This window comes from Ambystoma mexicanum, chromosome 5q (assembly GCF_040938575.1).
Source record: "Ambystoma mexicanum isolate Mex_15411 chromosome 5q, UKY_AmexF1_1, whole genome shotgun sequence".
Lineage (NCBI taxonomy): Eukaryota > Metazoa > Chordata > Amphibia > Caudata > Ambystomatidae > Ambystoma > Ambystoma mexicanum.
The window spans coordinates 1,314,025,087-1,314,038,977 of NC_090933.1; the positions used below are offsets into that span (position 1 = coordinate 1,314,025,087).

At 44.6% G+C, this 13,891-nt stretch overlaps 1 pseudogene; it reads right to left on the reverse strand.

Annotated features, from left to right (window-relative positions):
- LOC138498400 (zinc finger protein 850-like) overlaps positions 1–13,891 on the reverse strand; it is a 272,974-nt pseudogene that overhangs the window by 50,448 nt on the left and 208,635 nt on the right.

Consider the following 13,891-nt stretch of genomic DNA (forward strand, 5'->3'; position numbering starts at 1 on the left):
GTAAAGGTTTGCCTGGAGGAGGCACTGGTATAGGTGTCAGCGATAGGGAGGCCTGGGTTGGAGACCAGGATGTCCTTTTTAAACTTCTTCCTACCAGATTTGATGAGGAGCGCAGGATAGTCAATAGAGAAGCAGTTAGAAAAGATAGGAGAGACAGAGCACCATAGAGTAGGAAGGGCGAGGAGAGAACAGGAAGGGGGAGGGAAGGGGCAGGGGGGTGCTCTGGGGAAGGACACAGGGCAGGGTGCAAGCAGACGAGACAAATTGACAATTGGACAGGAACAAGCACTTAGATAATGGTAGATAGGTTTGCAGTATGATTGCTTTGCTAGGAGGCAAAGCTAAAACAGGCACTACTTTCACAATGCAGTTTTAAAAACAGGAGAAAACCACACCTAAATTTGAGAGTCCTGTATAAGGGGAAAAGGCCTAGGTTTCACAACTGAGTACTTTCACAATGCAATTTAAATACTTTCACAATGCAATTTTCAAACAGGAGGAAAACAAACCCAAGATGTCATAATTGGAGCTGAAATTGTTGAAATCGTCGATGACGGCGTCAACAGCTTTGACTTCACCGAAGTCGTTGTTGGGTATTGACACCAATGTCGATGTCTTCGACGAAAGCGTTGAATGTACTGTCTTGTACGGCATCGAGGAGGTCAACACGCAAGGCGGTGATGGCTTCTCCTTCAACGAGGGCGCAGAGCGCGTTGATGATGCACTCTTCGGCTTTGCCATATGGGTCGATCGATAGTGACGACTTCTTGTGCGTCACGGAGGCTCTCTCGACTCGAGGGTTTATCACGCTCTCAAGGAGTTTCCACAGCCGAGGTCGAGGACTCCCAGATCTTGTGCTTGCGGGTGTCTCGCGCCTGGGGTATCACCTCTAGGTATTTTCGAGGGGTGTAAGGCTGCGTTTTCGAACACCTTTAACATCAGAATTCCTCCCACTGTGCCGGAGTACTGTGTTTCGAGGGACAAATTACCCTCTCTGGTGAACTAGAGGATGAGGTGGACGGCGACCTATGGCGCCTTTTCTTGCCATGCCACGAAGAGGAAGAATGATGCAATCCACTCCGAGAATGTGATCGGGAGTGTTTTTTATGACGGGGAGACGAAGGCTTCGACTCATCGGAAGATTTGCGTTTGGACGAGGTAATGGATTTATGAGGCTTACATCTCTCCAACTTCCCTCTGCACTCCCTCAAGGCCTTGGCCGTCAATGACATATACTTGTCGCATTCGGAACACTGATGCTCTGCCCCAAGGCACCACAGATAGACCCTGTGTGGATCTGTCATGGACATCTTAGCCCTGCAGTCGCGGCAGTTTTTAAAACCGGACGTAGATGTAGCCGATGAGGACATCTCGAAGACTAGTAGACATTTTCACAGTAAATTCGATGAATACACGGAACCGAGCATTGCATTACCAAAGCTGTGAAGGAGAAAAACGGAACTGGACAACGGACGCTGCACGCGCTGCTTATCCCTGTGATGACATCGACATCGGAACGGAGGCCTCCGTGGGACATCGACTAGACAGGCACCTATGCACAGCGCCCTCTACTGGGGAAAAATAATTCCGAGGCAGCAAGCTGGATTAGGAAATATAAAAGATAAGTAATCCGTGGGAGGACGCAATCCAGTCGAAATGCTGTTTTGATTCTGGGAGGTAATACCGTTGGCGGAATTAGTGGCGGGTTAGTTCTGCCATATGCAGGGTTCGAAATTTAAATTAGATAACCTGAAGGTAAAAGCTGCTCCTGGATATCCGGCATTAACCAGTGACCAGGAGCTACCACTGGGGGACGTGGAGCTAGTACAGAGCGCTGCCCAAATCTAACTTCTACGCAGGATTCAAACTTATCATTTTGTCAGTTATGCATTGCACTTTAAGCTTACGTCCTATAGATGTGTCTTAATATTTATTTATAGTTGTCCCAAAAGCACATAGGTGTGTTTGTTCGGCATCGGTTGGCTTGGGGAGGCAAAACGAGCTCCTGGTAGCTGTTGGTTTCAAGCTAACCAGGCTCTTATAGGCTACAAGCAGGAGCTAAATAGCTTCCAGGTCCCCATAACTTCGAACCCTGCGTATGTTGGCAGTTAATCCTACCAGTGGAATTAGCACAGATGCATGACCCGGCGGTGTGGTAAAAAGTGGCAGTAATTCAGTTACCAACACCTTTAACATATACTGCCAAACTCAGAATGAACCCCAATGAAAGGTGCCATTTTTCTTTTTTTTGTATTTAATCAGTAAAAGATTTTTACAAAATAGATTTTTGCATTTGTTTGCGAATAGTTCTTATAAGGCTACTTGGGATACTGCTTTCAATTTCATTCTTGAGAAGGTAAAGGTCAAATACCAGTTTGTACATTGTCGTCCTCAGACTGATCAGTAACCCTTTGGCAATTGAGATTTCCCAGAGTTGCTTTTTTTAAGGCAATGTCCAAAAGTTTGGCTGCGGCCCTCGACCATCTGGCAGAATCGCCAGAAATAAGCCGACACCAGCCAGTCTCTTCGCTTATTGTCGAAGGGTAAGATATTAGCGGTGCCAAGTATGCCTCTCTTTCTGAAGACAATGCAGGACAAGATGTCAAGAGATGTCTAACAGTTTCAAGTTGATCAGCGTTTTCACATAGACGACATGAAGCCGTTGTAGATTTTGATCTGATGGGCAGAATTTCTCTTGTATGTAGGATGTTTAGCCGAGCTCGCATGAACGTTTTTCTCAAAGCTTTTTCAGGGAATTTATCGCAGTATTTTAACGGCACTTTCGGTTTATTGTGTCCAGGCAGAAGATCTTTGAGTTATTTGTGACAGAATTTTTTCATTTGTCAGGATCCAGTCTTGCTGCACTATTTTTTCTTTTACTCTCCCGGGATTTGAGATTAAGAGTTCTTCCGAGCAGGCTATCTTTTCCAATTTGTCTTTCCGTTTCTTCACCCAAGCAGTTAGTGGTTTGCACCCTCCTTTTTGGATTTCTTGTGCTACCACCTGGAAGATGGGGAGGGCGTCTGGGGAGAACATTTTTCTAAATAGCTGGAGAGCACCTTGCTCCACTGATGCAGCAAGGGACATGAGACCAAGGTCACGACGGATCGCCGCCATAGGAGCTGACTTAGGGAGGGTCAGTACCGTCTTCCACACAAAACCTTCTAGCTTTTGCCATAGATCTTATGGAAGTCTTCTGTTTGCACACATTCCATACACTAGAGCAGGGACTATTTTCAACTTATAGAAATTTAGAGCTGGTATCCATGAGAACTTTCCAAATTTTCTATCAACGGCTTTCAATTGAGCTGTCAGGTTTTTGTTTTGTCCCACAGAGCCTCCATAGTGGTGTTTTCTTTCAGAGAATTGTCTATCCACACCCCAAGATATTTGTACTCGTTGACCACTTCTAGTTTCTTGTTCTCCAGAAACCAGGCCGAAGTAGTTTTGCGGTCAGCTTTTGACTTGGTGAAGAGCATGATTTTTGTTTTCTGAGTGTTGATTTCTAGGTTATTTTCTTTCATGTAGGCAGAGAGATTTGCTAGTTGCCGCTGTAGACCTATTTTCGTCTGGTCCATAAGGATCAGGTCGTCCGCGTACCATAGCCTAGGCACTTTTGAAAGACCCACCTTGGGTGGAAATGAACACATTTTCTCCTCGGTGTACTGGAAATCGCCTATAAAAGGCAATAAACAGTGCTGGTGCCAGTGGGCAACCTTGCTTTACCCCACGGTTGGTCAAGATTTTGCTAGACAGGTGACCTTGCTGGTCCAAACTAACACGCATAGAGGTTTGAGTGTGTGTAAAGCCAAGATTGGATCCAGGATTGAGGTTGAGCAGTCCCAGAGTTTCTCGCGATCCACCATATCAAAAGCCTTTGATAGATCGACCAGGGCCAAATGAACTTTAGGAGCACCTGCGTTCACCCTTGTTTTGATGATGTTTAATATCAGGATGTTAATCATGGTCCTTGTGCCCTTCTGGAAGCCCGTCTGAAAAATGTCAGATGCCGGAGAAGCTTTAGCCCACTTCTGAAAATGCGTTAGTAGTAGAGTCGCAAATATTTTTCCCAAAATGTCCAACAATGCAATGGGTCTGTAATTTGCTGGATTTTCACTAGACCCCTTTTTGAAAATTGGGACCAGTATCACCCCTGTCCAAGTTGACGGAATCTGTTTGGTTTTGTGGCAATGTATGAAAATTTCTTTTATGACTGCAGCCCAGTCAACTGGGTGTTTTTTGATGTCAATGTTGGAAAGACCATCGGGGCCTGGGGCTCTTGAGGTTTTCAGTTGTTTTATTACTCTCAGAATATCTTCCACGTCAGCCAGTTGGATCCAATAATTTTCAGAGTGGTCAATTTTCTCAGCCGTGGACGCTGCAGGAACTTCAAAAAGGGAGCTGAAATACGACATCCAGATTTGTTCCGATACTGCATTTTGCCCATTGATGGTTTTTAATACATTCCAAAAGTCTCGTGTTTTTTGAAGCAAGGGACTTCTGCATGATCTCTGCATCGTTCTGATAAAGACTTGCCGCGTGATGTTTTATCCACGATTTGTAGTGGCTCGCGCCCTTTTGGAATTCAGCCCATGCAACTGCTGTTTGATGCCTTGGTGCGAAGTTTTTCAGGTTCCTTACTTCCCGTCTCTTGGTTACCACCAGTTGGTCATAAGTATGCTTGTGCTCGGGTTTCTTGCCCTTCTTTCCTGAAAAGGCCACCCTATGGGGCAGGAGTAGAGGAGTTTAGTCCAGTCTTTTAGCAGGTAGGCTGGCTGTTCTATACTGAGGGTCTGTGTTCAGGCTATCCTTTATGGCCTTGGTGTTGTCAGCCGTAAGGCGCAACCTGGACTGTTGCATGTTTGGCTCTACTTCTAAAGCATATGTAAGCTTTTCCGGTATGTGTGCTCCCCATGTTAGATTTAGCAAGAGATGGTCGCTTTCTTAAGTTTTCACAACTTTGAAGGATGAAACAAGGGGGATCAGACCTTCAGTTACAAAAATGTAGTCCAGGGTAGCAAAGGATTTGTCTCTTTCCCATGTTGGAATCTGGGGTTCGTGGTTTTTTAATGTAGCTGCGCTGAAAAGATTTCTTGATTTCATCGGACCACGCCAAACCCCTTTTTTCTGCCAGAGACTGGGTTGAAATTGGTTTTTCAGATGTTGTCGAAGTTTTGCATTTGGCGTTTAAATCACCGCAAACTATGAGGTTATCAATTTCGAAGTCTGCGGTGATGGTGTCAATAGCGTCCGCCACTGCGTTGCAGAATTTTTTTGGAAGAAGTTGTTCTCTCCGGGTTCCAATATAAGTTTATTATCGCAAGGTCTGAGATGATCCATGCGGCCTGCTCAGGGTCATATCGCTGCCACGATGTCAGGGTGCCGAGCATACCGTAGGCTTCGATGATTTTTGTTTTTGGCGTGTCACCTGAGCCAATGCGGATTGCCGTTAGAAGACCCGCAGAAGGCCTTCCCATTAGTGATTTACAAGCTGGAGAGATTTCTATTGTGAATCCATCAAGTGTCGGGGGGTCTGACAGCCACGTTTCCTGTAAACACAGGATGTCGAAGCTTTCTAAGTTTATGTCGCTCGGGCGAGTCAGATCGTTGAAGCCTCCATGATGCCATAATCAGGTCTTTATTGGCCGCTTTCGGGGCCAGTTTCACTGAAGATGCTGGGGGCTCCAGAGGACTTCCTGTTCGCTGCTATTTCTTGTTGGATCGGCTGAACGTGTCCGCCAGCCACTTCCACGGTCCATCTGTGATTTTTCGCTTCTGCTGACACATTTGACTTTTCGTGGCGTCATCCCATTTGTCTGTAGAGTTGATTCTATGACTCGGTGTCTGAATGTTTTTATAATTGAATCTGTGATGTAGAGTCCGTCCGTTGTTTTCCCCTTTTGGTGAAGATCCTGACTTTTTGTTTTTTTCTCTCCGATCGACGTGATCATGGTCATTGCTCAGGCGCTGGTGTCTAGTGATTGTGTTCCTCGCTCAGTCTTGCCTGCGTTTTTGGTTATAGAGTGCTTCAGTTTTTGAGATATAATGAACCCTTGTCGGGGAAGCCCTCTTCCGAATTTCTTTTTCGGGCAACTTTCGAGCCTGTTTAGGTACTAGGGTCAGATTAAATCCTAGTTTATGTAGATCTTTGTAGACCTCTGAAGGGATTTCTGCAAGGACTTAGTTTCTTACATGGATGAAAGTTTTCGCTCTATGGTCCCGATGATATGGTTCGACTAATTTGATATCATTAGTCGTCAGATGGTTTAATTTCTTGACTTTTTCTACAGTTTTGGAGGACCATTTCTCTATTTAGGACCATGTAACCTTTTGCTGACACTTGTTCAATTTTATAAACTGTAGTTCCTTCAAGTTTTGTGTCAAGTTCCCCGTTTCCTTTTGGCGCCCATGAGTTTTCTACGTGGTTTGTGGTCATTCCGGGGTGCTCACGTTGTTCATTTTGTATTTCTGTGGACATCGCCCTGTTTTGTCTTTGCTCTCTAGTGCTCATTTTGTGACCATCTTTAGGTTCTGTTTGGTTCTTGACAACCTCCTCTCTCCGACGTCTTTGTCTAGGAGCTTCTTTGGCATCCTCTATTTCCTCAGATTCGTTTGCTAAGATGGTTTTTGCTGCAACTTCTACAGCTGATTTGGATTCTGGTTGATGTGAAATCGTTAAAATTTGAGTCTTCTGCATTGTCGAGATGTTGAGACAAATTCATTAGATCACTATTTTCTTGAAATTCCTCGATCGTTTTGGGCGATGGAGGCAGAAGGTAATGATCTGGGTTAGTAGATGGCGTAGGTTGAGAGTGTTCAGTCGTCTTTATTTTTGGCTCTTCGTGTTCCTTTCCTTTTGTGCCAAGACCCACAACCAACATTGGCCGGGATGCCTTTTCTTCAATTTTCTTTAGTTCCAATCTAGATGTGTTTTTGATTTGTGTAGTTTGCGTTAGTTGAGTTTTTTGCAACTCCCGCTCAGTTTGCTCATTTTTTTTCCTTGATTCAGCTGTGGCAGATAGCACCTATTTTCGGAAGGAAACCTTCAGGGATTCTAAGTCCTTATGGGTTAGCCCTTCGGCAGGCTGCGAGGCAGTAGAGATTGTAGATAACGGCTGTTGAGCGGGGTTCCGCTTTTCCATGAGTTGGGCTTCTAATTTGGCAATTTTTTTCTCCATAGCTGCTTCTGATGACGTACTTTTCTTGTCTAAAGCTGTTATGAAACCTTCGATGAAGGTCAGTTTTTATATCATTGCCGCTGACATGGAGGTATTATCTTTAAGAGTTTTATTGATAGACTCATAGAGCTTGGCAAATGGGTTTAGTGCGATTGTGAAAGATGACATTATTTGCAGCAGATCTTTTTTTTTGCTAGGGGTGTCTTTCTGTGTCGGAGCTGATATTTCACTAAGTCTTCGACTGGTGACCGGTGTGTGAAAGCCCTTGTCACCAATGTAGGGAGAGGGTCTGTCCATACTTCTGTCTGTGGACAGTAGTGGATCCTGAATACGCATGTCTTCCTCTGCTGTTCGTCCTTTGGGGTATCGTGAGGGTTCTGGTATATGGGCTTTTGTCCATGCGTGTCTGTCTTCGATTGGTGTCGTAGCCCTTTTTGGAGAGCACCGGACTTCCAGAGGCATACTTGGCAAAAGAGGACTGGCTACTTTCTGAGCCCCACGAGTCGCAGGTGTTTCATTTGTCTTGGGTCCCAATGAATTCTCACAGCTACTATGGGGGCTTGGGGTAGTTGGCGGCTGTGGGGGCAGCCCTGTGCCACCGTCCTGAGATGTAAGTCATTTCCTTTTGGGCTAAGGCTTGGGATTTTAGGTCTTGCCTTGGTAGACTTTGATCGGTCTTTCTAGCTTTGCTTACAAATAAGGGGTCTTGGACCGCCTCCAGGATCTCCGCATCAGAAAGTTCTGAGTTTTGATCTAGCTTCTTTTTATGTTGGTTCAGAAAATATTCCTTAAGAGAGGATGATATCCAGGGAGTTGGAAGACTTTGTACTTCCTTGGTTTTTGGGTCCCAATTTCCTTTGTTTTTTCGTATATATTTTATTTGGAGTCGATTTTATTTTTGTCTGACCTTTTGTGCTTGGGTCTGTTGTTTCATGGCCAATGGGCTTGTTTCCTGTTTGTTTGTAGTTTCCTTGGCCTTTTGAGGCAGCCGTTGGCAAGGTTGCACTTTTGTCTTTAAGAGTAGCCGTGTTCGCGGCATCTTTTGGGTTTTGGATCTAATTCACCCGCCGTGGAGATGTTAAAAGTTTGTCCTGTGCTTTTTCTGTCGAACAAGCTTCCGATGTTTCCTCATCTGAAGTCTTAAGGTCATAAGTTATTAATTGATCATCTTGGTCCGAGGTGAAAGAGACACTTGAAGTAAGCCTTAAAGGCCGGTTTGAAAAGGAGGATAGTGTTTGGTTTCCACTGTGAAGGTTGATGTTTCTGTGAATCAATGCAGTCATTTGAGCCTTGGGTTGTGGAAGAATCTGGCTCTCAGTTTCTCCGATTTTGTTTTGCACCTCGTTTTCAGCTGGCGGAGGGTTTTGAGATGGATTTGACCCAGCGTCTTCCAAGACAGGCGAGGTGGTTTCCGACCCCCACCGTTGAGGTTCCTGTCGAGGCCATCCTCCGACAGCCTCAGACAAGAGACCACTCGTCAATACGGTAGAACGGGAGGGGGTCCGTGGGTCAGTTTGTTCAGTCGATGGCACTTCTTCCAAAGTGGTCGTTTGGTTATTTCTTATGCTCTTTCCTGTTTCAACCGTCTGGCAGGACCCCACTGGAGGGGGAATATCGCCCTGGTCCAGTGGATCCAGTCCGTACTCTGCAGCTTGCCCCATCTGTACTTCGGTCCCCGATTTGGCACAGAGTGATGTGGATGATCGGGGGCGCTTAGCTGGCGCTGGAGATTTTTGAGCCTCTAAGATCATCGACAAATCAGCGACAATCAGGCTCGGAATCGAGCCATCTGGATGGACGGTCTGGGGTGTAGGTGACGTAAGACATTTCGCCCCCAAGTTCGTTTAGAAGGGTGTCGCTGCGAAGCCACCGCTTCTCGTGGGTTGGCTCGGTCTGAGGTGGCGGTGCCATGTTAACCGTGATAGGTCCAAAGATATTGGGAAGGCTGAGTCTGAGGTCGTTGGATATGTGTGGAGAGGCCAAAGGGGGGTGGGGGGGGGTCCACTTACCGCTTCTCCGAACTCCGGACACCAGGCACACACCGCACAGCGCGGTGTTTTTGTAGTAAGTGGACTACCGGATTACCTCTTGGTGCGCACCCAGTGCGCCAAACAGTCGCACAACAGTCACTGGCCTTTACCCCTGACGGGCTTAACGCTGCAAGGGTGGTTGAGGCCGATTTTCAGCGCGGTTCCGTCACGTGACAGCTCACGTGACTCCCGCAGGGCTCCGCCTCCTCCAGGAAGCGAGCACGGGATGCAAAAAGTCCCACGAGACTCACGATATCGATGGGGAAGGTTGTGGGAAAGAGCGTTTCTCGTAGCAGTAGCAGACTTCCTCACTGCTGCAGAAGTCTACCTCTAGCCAATGGTGACATTTTCAAACAAAACATGCTCAGAATGTGCAATAGTCCACAGTCCACTATGGCAAAACATATGTCCAAATCTTGCAAAAGATGGAGATTTAGATGATTTAATAAATCTGCCACCTTCAACACAGATCCACTACACTGAATAGTTTTGAGTTCATCAAAACACAGTTGGTCTTCCTCTATCCACTTTATCTTTTGGGACTCTGCATTCTTAAGGTTATCAGTGAAGCAAGATGTGATGGATGAATAACTGGGGATGAATCAACTATAATACCCCACTAAACCCCAAAAGGTTTAAGATCTTTCTTGGTTTTGGGTATTGCAATTTCCTTAACGGCTTTTACATTTTCAGTCTGGGGTTAAACCAGTCCATTGCCAACAATATATCAAAGATACTTGACTGCTGACTGTGCCAATTGACATTACTGTGGATTTGCTGTGAGCCCGGCTGTTCACAAAGCTCTGGTGACTAGGTATGGATCGTGTAGATGATCTTCACATGTCCTGCTATGAATGATTATATCATCGATAGAAGCCCCACAGAAGGAAGAGTAAGGCTGGAGGACTTGGCCCATTAACCTTTGAAAGGTGGCCGGAGCACTGTATAGTCCAAAAGGTAATACATTGACCTGAAATAGTCCAATAGGGGTGGAGAATGCTGTTTTCTCCTTGTCCTCTGGATTAACAGGGACTTATCAGTATCCCTTTGTCAGATCAATTGTGGTGAGGAAAACGGCGGCTCCCAATCGATCAATTAAATCGGCTATCCTCGGCATAGGGTAACTGTTGAATTGGGAGACTGCGTACACTCAGAGCTGAGAACCATTATGGGTCCCAGGCCTGTGAGCGAGCGGCTCAACCAATCACAATTCATGGCCCTAGGGGTAGATGGCAGGGGCCACCAACCAATCATTGGGTCCATATAATGAAACAATGTAGAAGCAGCACTTTTAGGGGCTGATCCAGGCCAGACACCTGACATGCAAGGACCAGTGAGATAACCTCTATAGGGGCAGTTAGAAGGGGACTACTACTCGAAGACCAATTCCGAGTGGCGATAGGTTTGCTGAAGAAGGGCCCAGATCGTGACATCATTGTGATATAGATCTGCATAAAACCTGGCCTGCGAGCCAGTGTCCACTGAGCGAGCACCTGGACTTCTATCCGTGTGCTTATCCCTGATGGTTTGTTTGTTGTAATAAACCTCAGTTGAACTTGCTACCTGTCTGGAACTTCGTTCCTTTTGGGAAAGGGGAAGGAGTTAGGCCTACCATGAGTTCGGAGTTTGCCTAGCAGCCCACCCTGCTTGTCTGGTGGTTTACCCTAACAGTGCAACACATTTCATGCCCCAAAAATACATCTAAGTACAACACAACCGCTGGCCTCCAGGTACATCTATCAGGCTATCTGAGATGAGCAGCAAGTAATCTACACAATGCTCAGATTTGATGGTAGCAACGAAGAAGTGACAGGGTTTAGTAATGGCAGTGCTCACTGCCCATAACACCTTACCTTAGTTGTTGCTGTAGGTTGCTTTGTCAGGCGTACAATCATCAAACAGGCAAACAGGGATGGGAGCTGCCCAATAGGGAGTTTCCCTTTGTCTCTGGCCCTTAGCCAGCTGCACAGGCACAGTTGCCCTGGGTACCTCTACAAAGAGGACAGCTATCAGGGGAATACAACCAGTCACAGGCAGCGGAGGTGGGAAGAGGGCAGGAAAAGGACAGGGGAGGGGTCTGGTGTTCTACAGGTATGGAGAGCGGGCTGTGGCTTCTATGCAAAAAAGTGGAGAAAACATTGAATTGAAAATGGTTTGCTACATTAAGCTGCAGATATTTGTAGTGACCTGGGAACATTAAAACAGTAAAGTATGCATTGTGTTGCCATGTAATCACCGTTCTTTTGCAGATAGATATCTTGGAGGGTAACCATCCCGAATATCTGGGATTTTACACATTTTCTTGCTGGCTGTGGGCCTAACACTGGTCTTCTGGTGTATGTTCATTAGGCGCAAAGTGCAGATTTCTCGTTTCTTCATTGTTAACTATTTTCTTCAATATTGGGCAGCCTCAATATTTTGTGGATCCAATTTGGCAGACCAAACTATTTTAAACTTACAATTGCTAATTTTGTTACAAACTAGGACTCACCACCAGCTGCTCTAAGGCTGTAATGACTATAAACTCTATTTAGTACCCAACTGAGGATGAATCCTCACACCAACTAATTCAACAAAAACTCCATGAACAGGAACAAAGCTATTCCAATAATGACTGCCAATCTAGAGATGCAGAGGCAGAATTACTTATTTTGGGACAAGCTAAATCCAACTCTTCTAAAAAAAATTAACTCCAATACTAACTCTCTAAGAAAACTTTTTGAACAACTTTGTATTTATTTTATTTATATAGCGCATCAGGCCCCAGGGCATCCGGAACTGGAACAATTATTCAAGCAAGAACTCTCAAGATGGTGGGAGATGAAAATCTTACAAATATATCTTGAAGTTGGCAGAATTCTAATAGGTCTAAGAGTATGCATCTTTCCGTCCTTAAAGGAAGAAGATTTAGAAGCACTAAAAGACTGGGAGGAATTATTAGTCAATACCTCGAAGGAGATGATATATAGAGTCATCAATCAAGCAAAGAAAGCACATGACAGGATCATAAGAGAGATTACTATTATCAAAACATCAAAAGAAAAACTCAATTTACCAGAATTGACATTAAAAAATGATCAAATAATGGATGAATATCTCATCACCTATAGCAAAGAATAAAAGTCAAGTAACAGAAAACATTCTTTTGTGGTGACTTTACGAACCCCAAGATCAAGAACAAAACAGCCACGGACAACAGTAACACCTCCAGAAACATATTACCCCCATCATCCGACATAGAATCTACAAGTGAAAATGAAACTGACTCTGTATCAGCTACAACATCATCAGCTACTGCAGCAGATTTATCTTTTTTAGAGGAATACAAGAAGTACAGGAACACAAGACTGTATGCCAAATTCATGTCAACAAATCAAATCATGCGATTAACAACACCAAAGAATTCTCCAACTAGCGGATGCCGAACAGGAGGGGCAAGGGCCGCCTCTCCAGATCATGCAAGAAGTACCATAGGAATGCAAATAAGATCATGAAACACTCACAATAGGAAAACCTAATGGTGAACCTCTCCAATCTAGACCTACTGAAAGACGTGGGGCCTGATTCATAGAAACGTTTTATAATGGCCCAATTCCATAGGAAAACACTGTGAATCAGGCCCTTTGTATCTGCTTTAAATAAGGGCCTTTCCTTTTGCCCATCCAGCCCAATGGACCATTTCACAACCAATTTAGACCTCTACAAATTCTGTCGAAGACTGAAACTCAAAAAATATGTTTCTAACATTTCGAAGCCAAAAGAGAACGACTAAACAGGTACCGTCGGAAACTATCAGTTACCTACTCTGAGGACACAGTTAGGCTGTTGAACCTACAAGAAGAGGAAAAAGTACATACACTACAAACTTTTCCAGAAGATTTGAATTTAGAGACATGGCTGTCAGAAGAAACCCCTCTCAAACCAAAGTCCAAGTTCATCCCCAATCTTGCTACAGACAACGCAATAGACCTTTTTTACAAAGCCACAACACAGAATCTAAGAGATCTACCTTTCAGGAAAGAGACCCAAAATCAAATACAATTTGTCCTTCAATGAACGTCCAGAATTACAAGCATTTAGTAAAAATACCTCTATCATCACAAAAATGGCAGATAAAGGTGGGAAACCCGTAATAATATGAACATGTATGTTACATCAGCATTAAAACATCTTAATGAGAAATTGCTATGAGAAGCTTAGCACTAATCCCTTGAAAACACTTGTAGGAGAATGGCACTCCATGAGTACTCACTGGACAAATCTGGGACTCTTAACAGAGGATGAACACAACTTTATGTACAATCAATTCCCAATAATGACCACAATTTACTTTATCCCAAAAATCCACAAGCAATTTCAATAATTTCCAACTTGTAGACCCATCATCAATGGTATAGGTTCTGTGACTGAACCAATTTCTCAATACTTTGGCCACCACTTGCAACCACTAGCCTCAGATTTGGCATCCTACATCCAAGACACCAAACATATCATTCAACAACTCAAATTCATCACATGGTAACCTAATTACAGATTAGTGACCTTGGATGTCACTTCCCTTTATATCAGTATTCTCCATGACAAGGGCATCAAAACCATTATTTCTTAAAATCCAGGTCTATATCTCATCATTCACAAAATGTAATGTTAACAGAAATGTTACATTTCACTCTGAACAATAAT